The sequence below is a fragment of the Grammomys surdaster genome, unplaced genomic scaffold (genome assembly GCF_004785775.1).
Source record: "Grammomys surdaster isolate TR1022 unplaced genomic scaffold, NIH_TR_1.0 125752, whole genome shotgun sequence".
Lineage (NCBI taxonomy): Eukaryota > Metazoa > Chordata > Mammalia > Rodentia > Muridae > Grammomys > Grammomys surdaster.
Window position 1 is genome coordinate 1,527,252 of NW_021620584.1, and position 11,412 is coordinate 1,538,663.

Below are 11,412 nucleotides of genomic sequence, written 5' to 3' on the forward strand. Positions count from 1 at the left end.
GCTGACCCCTCGTTTTTGGATTGCTGTGTTGGGGATGGAGTACTCTGTTTTTCAGGCTAGACGTGAGGGTAGAGTCAAGTGAGGGTAGTCATTTGCTGCAGGAAACAGCTGCAATTGGATTATAAGCCATTGGTCTCAGAACCATTGTCTTTGCTCCTGTGCCACAGTGAAAGCTCTCTAAGGACAAGTAGAAGCTGGGAGAAAAGAGTAGCTATTGAGGGCCTGGAGAGCAGTCAGAGAAGAGGTCCATGAGGGTGGTAGTAGATAATATTGACTTTTTTTCTGGAGAACTGATATAGGAGTATCCACTCAATGAAGACTGGAGTGGTGTCACACAAGGCATGGTCCCATTGTGCCCATACAATGAACCCCAAAAGACCACCATGGAGCCGATTCGGATGCAACTGCACAAGGGCCTTCATCCAAGCTCGAGCTCAAGCTGCACAGTTGTCACTGACACAGCAGGATGGGAGGGTGAGGCTCCAAGCCCAGTTTCAAGCAGGCTTTTATAGAGGCAAGTAAACAAGCAAGGGGGTATCTAGCTTGGCACACATCTGATTGGGGAGGGCTATTATGGAATTTGTTGTCCTTTAAAATGACTGGCTGGGTGCTGGCAGCCAAATCATACATTTTCATAAGTAAACATCATTAGGTACAATGTAACCTCTGCTTTCTTCCTGATTGACCGTTGTTAGGGAGTGACCTGGAGACCAGTACAAACCTGATGTTTAACTCAAGTTTAACCTTAGGTCAGGTTAAGATAAAGTCTGAACCCAAGATGGAATTGGTTTGGTCTCTCAGTCCTTGGTGCCCAGTGGTCATTGTCTTTTTCTCTCTAGATCATTGAATTTAGAGCATCAAGACTAAGCTGGAAGACAAGTCCTTAAATTTTACTTATTTATTTTGGACACAACATCTTAAACTCTGAAGCTCAAGCAAGCTTAGAACTGTCCTTATAGCTCAGGCTACCTCAAGCTTGCAGCAATTCTCCTGCCTCAGCTTCCCAAGAGTTAGATTACAGACATCAGAAACAATGTCTGGCATTTTTATAAAAAAATGCAGATTCCTTTAGTTAGTATCTTTTCTTTTATTCTTAATAAAGTCCACTCAAAATTAGCTCTTACTTGTGCTAACAAGAGAATGCTGGCTTTTAAAGCAAACACCTGGGGCTGGGACTCTGAGCCCGGAGTTTGTCCCCAGCTTTGCTGTTGGCTGCAAGTGACTGAGCCAATTCTTTCCTTTTCACAGCATTGCCTTTCGTTTTGAAAGAAGGCAAGTGTCCATGGCCTATCTTTATTTTTTTTTAAATTTTTTATTGGATGTTTTATTTACATTTCATATGTTGTCCCCTTACCCCATCCCCCACCCACCCAGGAACCCCCTATCCCCTCACCCCTCCTCCTTCTTCTCTGTGGATGTAACCTCTATCTACCCCCCCACTCCCACCTCCCCACCCTCAAAATTCCCACCCCCTGGGGCGTCCAGCCTTCATGCGGTCAAGGTTCTCTTCTTCCACCTATGCCCAGCAGGGCCCTCCACTCTTATGTATTCAGCTAAAGCCCTGGATCCCTCCCTAAGTGCTCCCAGGCTGGTGGTTTAGACCCTGGGAGCTGTGGTTGGTTGGTATTGTTGCTCTCCTCATGGTGCCACAAACCCTTTCAGCTCCTTCAGTCTTCATTCTAACTCCTCCATTGAGAACCCCATTATCAGTTCAATGGCTAGTTGTGAGCATCTGCCTCTGAGTATGTCAGACTCTTGAAGGCCTCTGAGGAGACATCCATATCAGGCTCTTATCAGCATGCACTTCCTGACTTCCACATCAGCATCTACCTTTGGTGACTGCACATGGGATGGATACTCAGGTGGAATGGTCTTCAGATGGCCCCTCCTTCAGTTTCTGTCCCTCACTTTGTCTCCATATTTTCTCCCTTGAGTATTTTGTTGCTCCTTCTAAGAAGGACCGAATCACCCCCACTTGGTCTTCCTTCTTTATGAGCTTCGTGTGCATGGCCTATCTTTAATTACCTTGTTTACTGGGAAAGTCTGGTGACATTGCTAACTTCATGGCATATGGAGTAAGTGATGTCACAATAGTAGAAATCACCACTCAGAGAAGCCTACCTTCACATTAAGTCACAGAGCCCCCAACTCCTTCTCATATCTAGAACTTTCCACTTTATCCTGTTTTATCAGCCAAAATGGTAGCTCCCACCCCACCACAATCAGCTTATGCTCTGATTCAGATGGCTGGGAAGAGCGAATGTCCTGTATTTTTCTGCAGGAATCTGGTCTGAGTGAGCATCTTCCTGATGTCCACTGTGGTGCTTTTAGGGGCAATGCCAACTGGTCAGCAGAATGGCTTCCTTGGATCTGAAGGTACAGACTTTTGAATAACAGTCATTCCACCACCTGCTAGCTGCATGCCCTTGGTGAAGTCACTGAATCTTGCTGAGCCTCAGTTTCTCCTTCTAGATTATGGAGTGTATTACCAGAGAGTCCGTGGTGTACATCTGAGAATGATGTTGGGAAAAAAACTCACCCAACATTAGAGGAAGTTGAAGTCCCAGGCACAAAGGGATTTTCTTGGGTGTATATCAAAGAGCTAACAGCACCCAGATGGAAACCTTGGTGGGGGTGGGGTGGGAGGGTTGGGGTGGAATTTGCAGACATTGGAAATGGAGTAAAATACTTGGGGGTGGGGGATGTGGTGGACCTGGAATTAGAGGTGGAGGAACAGCGTCTCTTTATCATTTGTACTCTTTACATTCTTGTTTCTGTGAGTAGAGTCAGTTTTTGAAGTAGAACATGTTTTCCCCGTCATCTCTTGTGTTCTCCAGATCTGATAGCATTCAAAACACAGTATGTGCTCACAGAAATATTACTAGGCTTGCTACATTCTTTGGTTTGTCTCTTACCTGGCTGGCTGCCTTCAGGCTGTATTCCTATTCTGTACTTTCTTTATGCAGCCTGTAACTCCCTGCCTAGATTATTGAGCTGTGATTTCCTCAGGGCAGCATGCCAGACATACCTCTGGTCATATTGCCTCCCATGACAGACATTGCTAATTGATAACAATACTCTGCCCTCTGAGTCTAGTCCTGAATTTCAGATCTTCCTTCATGACGAGGTAGTACCAGTCAATAAGTATGAGGATTCAAAGTGAGTGCACCAGCCATTCTTGCTCCAGAGAAGCCAGGGGTCTCTGTGGACACTCTGACTCCTGAGTTCCTACTCAGCTGTACCTTGCCCATCACAGCGTGTCTCCCTCTGTCATGCACTTTGCAGGTAGTTTTCTGGCCTACTTTTTTTCACACCACGGTGACTCTTAAAAAATATTTTCCTAACAGCAAATGAGTGTCTTCCCACTGTGAAGAAAGGGGAAGAAGAATTAGCAGCTTCCTGTCTGAGGACTTCCACTGGAATTGATTTATCCCGGCAGAAAGAACCCAGCATTTTCCTTCCAAGTTAATATGCAAATAAGTGTAAGCAACACCTCCCACGGGCAGGTTGAGAACACGGCGGTATTATCTAGGAACATTCATTAGCACTATTAATAGAGTTCACTGCATTCTTCTCCCCCAGCTTTTATTGCCATTCTAATTATGGACCATTTTGTTTTATTTTCTGGGTTCTGGTGCAGGCCTGCTGCTGTTGCTGGTTGGGAAAGATGTTCCTTAGGGGAGGGGGCTGTGAAAGTGGAGGGGCCATGACCTTCATGATTTCTTCCTTCCATGACATCATTCCCTCACTTGGTTTGCATCTTCACAGTGGCTTTTTTTTTTTCTTTTAACAACTCTGACACCATGGGAGCACAGAGAGGAATTCAGCTGAGATCTGCTGTAATTTAACGAACCTGGCTTTTCTTGAGCAGGTTTAGGAAGGCACTGGGCTTCTGAAGAACAATGATACTAGAAGGATGTTTCCTGGGAATTCCAGACCCTCAGGAGATCCCTGCAGAGGACTAAGCAGTGTTGTAGCTGTTCTGTGTAAATAAAGCCATTTTTTCATCCTATGAGAGCTTAAATAGCAATGACAACCAGCATGTCCGTTTTCCAAGGAGGAAACCAAGACACGGAGAGGTTAAAAGAGTCACTGGAGTTGCTGGGGTGTGGCCTCTGATCCTTATGTCCTCTCTTGGGGCTCATCATCACTCCTTTCCCATGCAAGCAGTTAAACAAGGCCTGGGCAATTCCTAAGAGGTCTACCCTGGAAGACACAGTCTTTTCCTGCTTAATAGCAGGACACTTGGGGTTACAGATTTACACCTTTAGAGGACACAGGCTTCATAAGCAAATATATCCTTTTGCTCTTATTTAAGGGAGTCTGCTTAAAGTCACAGAGTCCCAAACCTCACACACTGCTCCATAGCCATCTACACATCCATTCTATGCAACTGAGCTACATGAGGATGTCACCCAGCCTTTACCCATGCCTAGGGTGCTTCCCGTCAGAGTCTGTAGTGGGTAGCCCCGGCCTTGTATTTTGATGCTATTTCCCCTTTCCTGGGAAGGGCTGCAGAGGAGGAGTGAATCAGTACATGGGTGAATTCTAGTGAACCTTCTGCCCACCTTAATTTGTAAAATCAAGGCTAGAGCCAGTGATCTGGCAGTAGAAGGGTGGAGAAATAAAGGTTTGTGGGAAGAGAGAGAACAACTGGGGAGGAAGACAATGGAGGAGGACTACGAAGAAGGAAGCTGATGGAAGGACAAGCACGAGGCTTGGAAAACCAGAAAGTTATAAGGGTCTCATAGCTGAGGAATAGAATAGTGTAGTGGTGAAACTGCCCAATCTAGGCGTGCAGCATATATTCATAATTATTGAGTTGTGTTTTCTTTGACCAGTCCTATTTGGGTTGGAGATTTACCCAACAAGAGTCCAGTGATTTATGTTATCTTTTCACCCCAAGACCTCAGATGAGACAATTACATTATTAATTGATGAACCTGTTCAAGGTCCTGGGCCCTTGTTTTGTTTGTTTTTGAAACAGGGTCTCAGCCTATGTCCCCTGGAACTGTGTAGCTCAGGCTGCTTCTGATCCTGCAGTGATTTTACTGCTGCAGGTTCCCAAGTGCCGAGGTGACTGGTATGAGAATCTGTCGTCTTAACCAACATAGGTTGCCTGTTGTTTGCCGGTTTCCAGAAACTAGGTTTCTGGAAGGTGACAAGACGGTTTTTGTTCTAGATGTTGACATGAACCCAGGATCCTTTGTTCTGTTTGGATGGAAGCTGGAGGGTGCATATGAACCTCTCATGCTTCCTTCCAGCCAGCTGGGTTTCACTCAGAGCTATGGCTTCAGAGATGCTGAATGTGGATCCTGAGCATCTTATCATCAGGAGAAAGGTGGGCTTTCTCTGTCACTCAGCATTCAGCCATCTTATGCTTCTCCAGGAACAGGATAACCCTCAGTTGCTGAGTGGATTGCACATATGGAGGAGGCTGGGTTTGTTGTTGTCACTCAAAGGGTGTTGGGTGTGACCATGCTGTGCAAATATCCTGACTTCATCCAAGTGAGCCTCTCAGTTACTCCCCATGTAGATGGCCCATTGCCAAGCTGGAGACAAAGTGGGAGCTGAGAGAGCAGCAGTGCCACATTTTTGGGGCTCTAGTTTTCATAGTTGGTGTGATGCTCTGAGTATTCTAACACTGAGTCTAGGAGAGCCCACTGGATCCAGCTTCTCTTCTGCTTTACCCTGCCTACCATTTCCGATCTGTTCAGAGTAGGTGTTGTTGAGGTGACTGTGGAAGAAGCAGGCAGGTGCATTAGGTAGAAACCTGCTAGCAAGGAAAAAGTAAAAGATAAAGAACAGACACAATAAGCAGTATTTGTCATAGATTCAGAGTCAAAGATCATTCTTCTTTTATAACAAGGAAACAGCTGTCACCATTGTGATTGGAAACCTGAGTTTAAGGCCAGAGCACAAGTCTCTCTGAGAACTGCCACCTCAATGGGAAGGCATCTTTAGGGAGATCCTGGGACCATTCAATCTGGATTCATTCCTGCATTTAAAATAATATCTCAATTCTCTAGGTAGGTAGTTCTGGGGTACATGGAAAGAGGGCTTAGCCCTGTATACCAGGATGACCTCCTTGTATGAAGTCTGGAGAAGCTGTATCACATAAAGTTGAAGTATAGGTGGAAATTCCAGAGGAAGGAAAGAGAAGGCTGTATGAACAGGAAGAACTACTTTGGACCTTACATAAATCAATTCTACTTATGAAAAAATTACTAGAGAATGTAGGATATCATCGTCTTTATACAAGAGCATCAGGATTTACCACACTTCTTCCTCAAGGCTCATAGATCTATGATGAGTGTCTTAGGGTTTCTATTCCTGCACAAACATTATAATCAAGAAACGAGTTGAGGAGAAAAGGGTCTATTCAGCTTACACTTCCACATTGCTGTTCATCAGCAAAGGAAGTCAGAACTGAACATAAGCAGGTCAGGAAGCAGAAGTTGATGCAGAGGCCATGAAGGGATATTACTTACTGGCTTTCTTCCCTGGCCTTGCTCAGCTTGCTTTCTTATAGAACCATCCACAATGGACCCTCCTTCCTTGATCACTAATTGAGAAAATGCCTTACAGTTGGATCTCATGGAGGCATTTTTTTCAACTGAAGCTCCTTTCTCTATGATTACTTCAGCTTGTGTCAGTCAAGTCGACACAAAACCAGCCAGTACAATGAGGAAGCAGTAAGGTTGTCAGAGCCAGAGGTGGTGAATGACTCTACAAGGAAACATGTCTTCCAGATACAATAGAGTTGATCTGGATTCAAACTCACCAAGATTATAATGATATTTACCAGACCTGTATAGGTTCAAACCAGACAAATCCCAGTATGGAGGAGAAAAAGTGTACATGAAGCTCTACCTCTAACAAAGAAGCTATTTGCAACAGATATCTGCAAGAAAAGGGAAAATCAGTTTTTTTCAATGGAGGGTCACTGGGTGTATCAACCACACTCCTGGGCATGCACCATGCCTAGAATAGTTGGCCAACACAAAACGTACTTTGCTTTTTTGGTAGGGAAGAGGGGTTTGTTTTATAATAGTTTTGTTTTTTGTCTTATTAGGTTTTTTTTTTTAATTTTAATTTTCATTTTGTTTTCAAGAGAGAAAGTAGTGTTGTGGTAGTTATTTAATTTCAAATCAGAGGTTCCTACTCCATCTTTGATCATTCAGTTTCAAGATAAAGAACACCTAGCCTTTCTACTTATAACACGCCTTTAATGCACTAAGGCTGAGCAGATGTCTACCCTCTAAGCTGTTAGAATCCACCTCCTCATCTATAACCTGGAGTTATAACTTGCCATGTTCCATCTGGGCTGCTATTAACTCCAATTGGCCAGCCTTCAAGGCCATGTTTTGAAGATTCTTACCCATGGTATATTCTGCTTTCTCCACCTTCTCTCTTCTTTCTCATCATGGTCTTCTTAGACCCCAAGCTTAGAAACATCAAACCCTGCCTACCTCTCTTCTGCCCAGCTATTCACTGGAGGAATCTTTATTCATCAATCAGGGATAAGACTTGGGGGGCAAGGTTACATAGTATCACTTGTGTATCTGCTTGTATTTGGCAATTTAGGAGGAAGTATTTTTATTTAACCTATCTTTGTAAGTTCAGAGTTCTGTATCTAAATCATTTTCTATCCTAACTTGTATTACTCACCTAAAAACATCTTTTTAGACATATAACATCTTTGTAAATCCTAAACAATGTAAGCGTATAGTAAGACTGCTTAGTCTTCAACCCCATCAGACACCTGATAAGGAATAAATATATGTATGCAGGAAGTGCTGGGATGCAACTTCCGAAAATTATAGATATGACAGAGACAGCTGATCATCTGGAAAGTCCCCATTATTCTCTGTAATGTTGGAACATCTGTCTTCAGCCTTCTGACCCAGGATATCTGGCCAACCTTACGTGAAGCAGGACTTTATGAAGGATGTGCTTACCCTGTCTTGGTAGAGCTTGGCAGTTGACTGCCCTGAGTCCATTTGTCCTTTTGTGACAGCAGTTTATCTGTAGATGAAGTAGGGCATTTTCTTTGCCCAGTGGCACTTTGCCACAATTGAGGTAACTATATGGAGGTTACTGTTGCTTATTGTCTATGAAGTGGAATGGGGGTATTGTCAGGGTAATCTCATAATTAGAGGATCCTTTAATAATGAAATAATTTAAAATGTTATATTATGTGTATCTCTGAGACTTTGAAGACCATGTATTTATTTGTAAGAAATATGAATTGTCAACACTTTGGTTTTTGTTTCTTTGTTTGTTTTTTGGTTTTTTGAGTCAGGGTTTCTCTGTATGGCCCTGGCTGTCCTGGAACTCACTCTGTAGACCATGCTGGCCTCGAACTCAGAAATCCCCCTGCCTCTGCCTCCCAAGTGCTGGGACTAAAGACATGCACCACCACTGCCCAGTGTCAACACATTGTTTATTCTTAGGTATTTACTATCTGAATAGCCTTGAAAACATTTTTTTTTGTAATGAACTAAACTAGTATCTAATATGACCATGAGTTTGACTATCTGACTATTAACTTTCATTACTTAATTATTTTAAACAGTTTGTAATAGCAGTCCTTTAAAAGGACTGGGACTACACCTTATATTTTAAAATGAGTTGGATAGGCATAATACAGGCTGGGGAGACGTGGGCCTGAAATTGAGTAAATAGAGAGGTAGAAAAGTTGGGAAGAAGAGTTGGGGTAGAAATATGATCAAAATATAGTATTTAGAAAACATTAAAAAGTATATAAAATAAGAGCAACAGGGGACCCACAGAGAGGGAAAAATATCTCTTCCAGGGGCTAGCGCAGAGTACAAGGTTCCCACCTTGTAGCTCCAGAGAACTTTGGGGTGCAGGCTCCTCAGCCATCCTGCCCTTTAGCACTACAGTCTTCTCAGCCCCCTTCTTAAGGATACCATGAGCCTTATCATTTAAGGACACAAACTGGAATCTACCCTAGAAGCTGTACCTTTGGCCAGAGATAATGTACAAAGCCCCACAGGCAGAATGGCTTCAGTGACATTTATCTTCTCAAGTTGTGGAGGAAGTAAGCCTGGGAGTAGTACTATATTAGTCAGGATTCTCTAGAGTTACAGAACATATAGAATGACTCTCTCTGTATATATAGAAAAGGGATTTATTAGAATGGTTTACAGGATGTGGGTCAGCTAATCTAATAGCTGTCTCCAGCACTAAGGTTGGTTGGCATCTCCTGAAGTCTCAAGCTTGTAGATGGTCATGTCTCTCATGCATCCTTACATGATCTCCCTCTATGTCTGTGTCCAATCTCTTCTTTCTATCATGCTTGGGGGGCGGTGATCAGATTTCCTCTTTTGGGTTCTTTGTCTCATTTATAAAAAAAATTAGGAACTTACTCAAAAGGAAACACAAGGGCAATATTATAGAGTTTGAAAGAAAAACAACAGGATAACTCAAGCTGGACATTCCTGCAGCTACTGGGGGGAGGGGGAAGGGTAAGAAGAGGTAGAGCCATTCCTTTTGCAGTGGCAGTGTGTGAGCAGCTATATGGTAGGCAAGCAGCCATTTGGTAGAGAAAGGAGATGGAGTAGCTTCAGAGAAACAGTGAGAAAGTCTAGCAAAGCATGTTTAGGCTTTTGGCCAGTAACTAAAAGAAAAAAAAAGTACAAAACAGGAAAAAAGAAAAGCTACACTTCTCTGAGTTATGTAGGAAAGTGGACCGCCACATGGCTAAGGTTCCGTGAGTAGCTACACAGAGGAGAGGAGGGGATTTAGGGACGTTTAAGTACATTATCTCATTAAGGGCATAATTATTCCTCCCCACTCCTTAGTGTGTCTTCAGGTGCAACAGAAGAACCCTTGGCCAGATGTTTGAAAGCCTCGGCTAGGCTAATTCATAGGAAGGATACCTGTTTATACATTTTCCTAAGGTGTTTTATTATAGCAATAGAATGGAATAAAATCCGTCGAGGAAAGAGTAGGTGTTCTTCCAACATTGTTCTAATAAAAGTGAATCTAACTCTCACTGACTTCTGTTATGGATCTACTTGGTTGTCAACTTGACTACATCTGGAATTAGCTGAAACCCAAACAACTGGGCACATCTATAAGGCACGTGTTCTTAATGAAATCTCTTGAGTGGGAAGACCCACCTCTAATTTGGATATTTGAGGTGGGAAGGTAAACCTTTAATCTAGATCTTGAGGTGAGATGGTCTACCTTTAACCTGGGCCACACCTTCTGCTGGTGGACATGGCAGAAGGAGGCCTCTTCTCTCCACCTGTTTGGTCTTGCTTTGTTAGCAAGTTGATTCTTTTTTTTTTTTTTTTTTTTATTGGATGATTTATTTACATTTCCTATGTTGTCCCCTTACCCCATCCCCCACCACCCCCTCGGAACCCCCAATCCCCTCGCCCCTCCTCCTTCTTCTCTGTGGATGTAACCTCTATCTACCCCCCCCCACTCCCACCTCCCCACCCTCAAGATTCCCACTCCCTGGGGCATCCAGCCTTCATGAGGTCAAGGTTCTCTTCTTCCACCTATGCCCAGCAGGGCCCTCCACTTTTACATATTCAGCTGAAGCCCTGGATCCCCCCCTAAGTGCTCCCAGGCTGGTGGTTTAGACCCTGGGAGCTGTGGTTGGTTGGTATTGTTGCTCTCCTCATGGTGCTGTAAATCCTTTCAGCTCCTTCAGTCTTCACTCTAACTCCTCTATTGAGAACCCCATGATCAGTTCAATGGCTAGTTGTGAGCATCTGCCTCTGAGTATGTCAGACTCTTGAAGACCTCTGAGGAGATATCCATATCAGGCTCTTATCAGCATGCACTTCCTGTCTTCCACATCAGCATCTACCTTTGGTGATTGCACATGGGATAGATACTCAGGTGGAGTGGTCTTGAGACGGCCCCTCCTTCAGTTTCTGTCCCTCACTTTGTCTCCATATTTGTTCCCTTGAGTATTTTGTTGCTCCTTCTAAGAAGGACCGAATCACCCTCACTTGGTCTTCCTTCTTTATGGGCTTCATGTGGCCTGTGAGTTAGCAAGTTGATTCTTTCACTGGCGTTAAAGCTTACTCCTTCAGGATTCCAAAGTACACTGAGGATCAGCGAGACATCCAGCCTTGTGGACTGGACAGCTACTGGATTCTTAGAGCTTCTGTTAGATTAGGTGGGCCACAGCCTGTAAGCCATTATAACAAGTCTCCTTTCTCTATATACAGAGAGACTCATTCTATATGTTCTGTAACTCTAGAGAACGCTGTCTAATGTAATCCCACACTCAGGCTTTTCGTTCTTGTTTTGGGATGACATCTAAAAGAATATAGTGAGTTTTAGGCAAGTTGCCTTAATTTTTACTTTTGTCAGAAGACTGAAATTTTGACATGATAGTTTCAGATTCCACCTGCTGTCTAG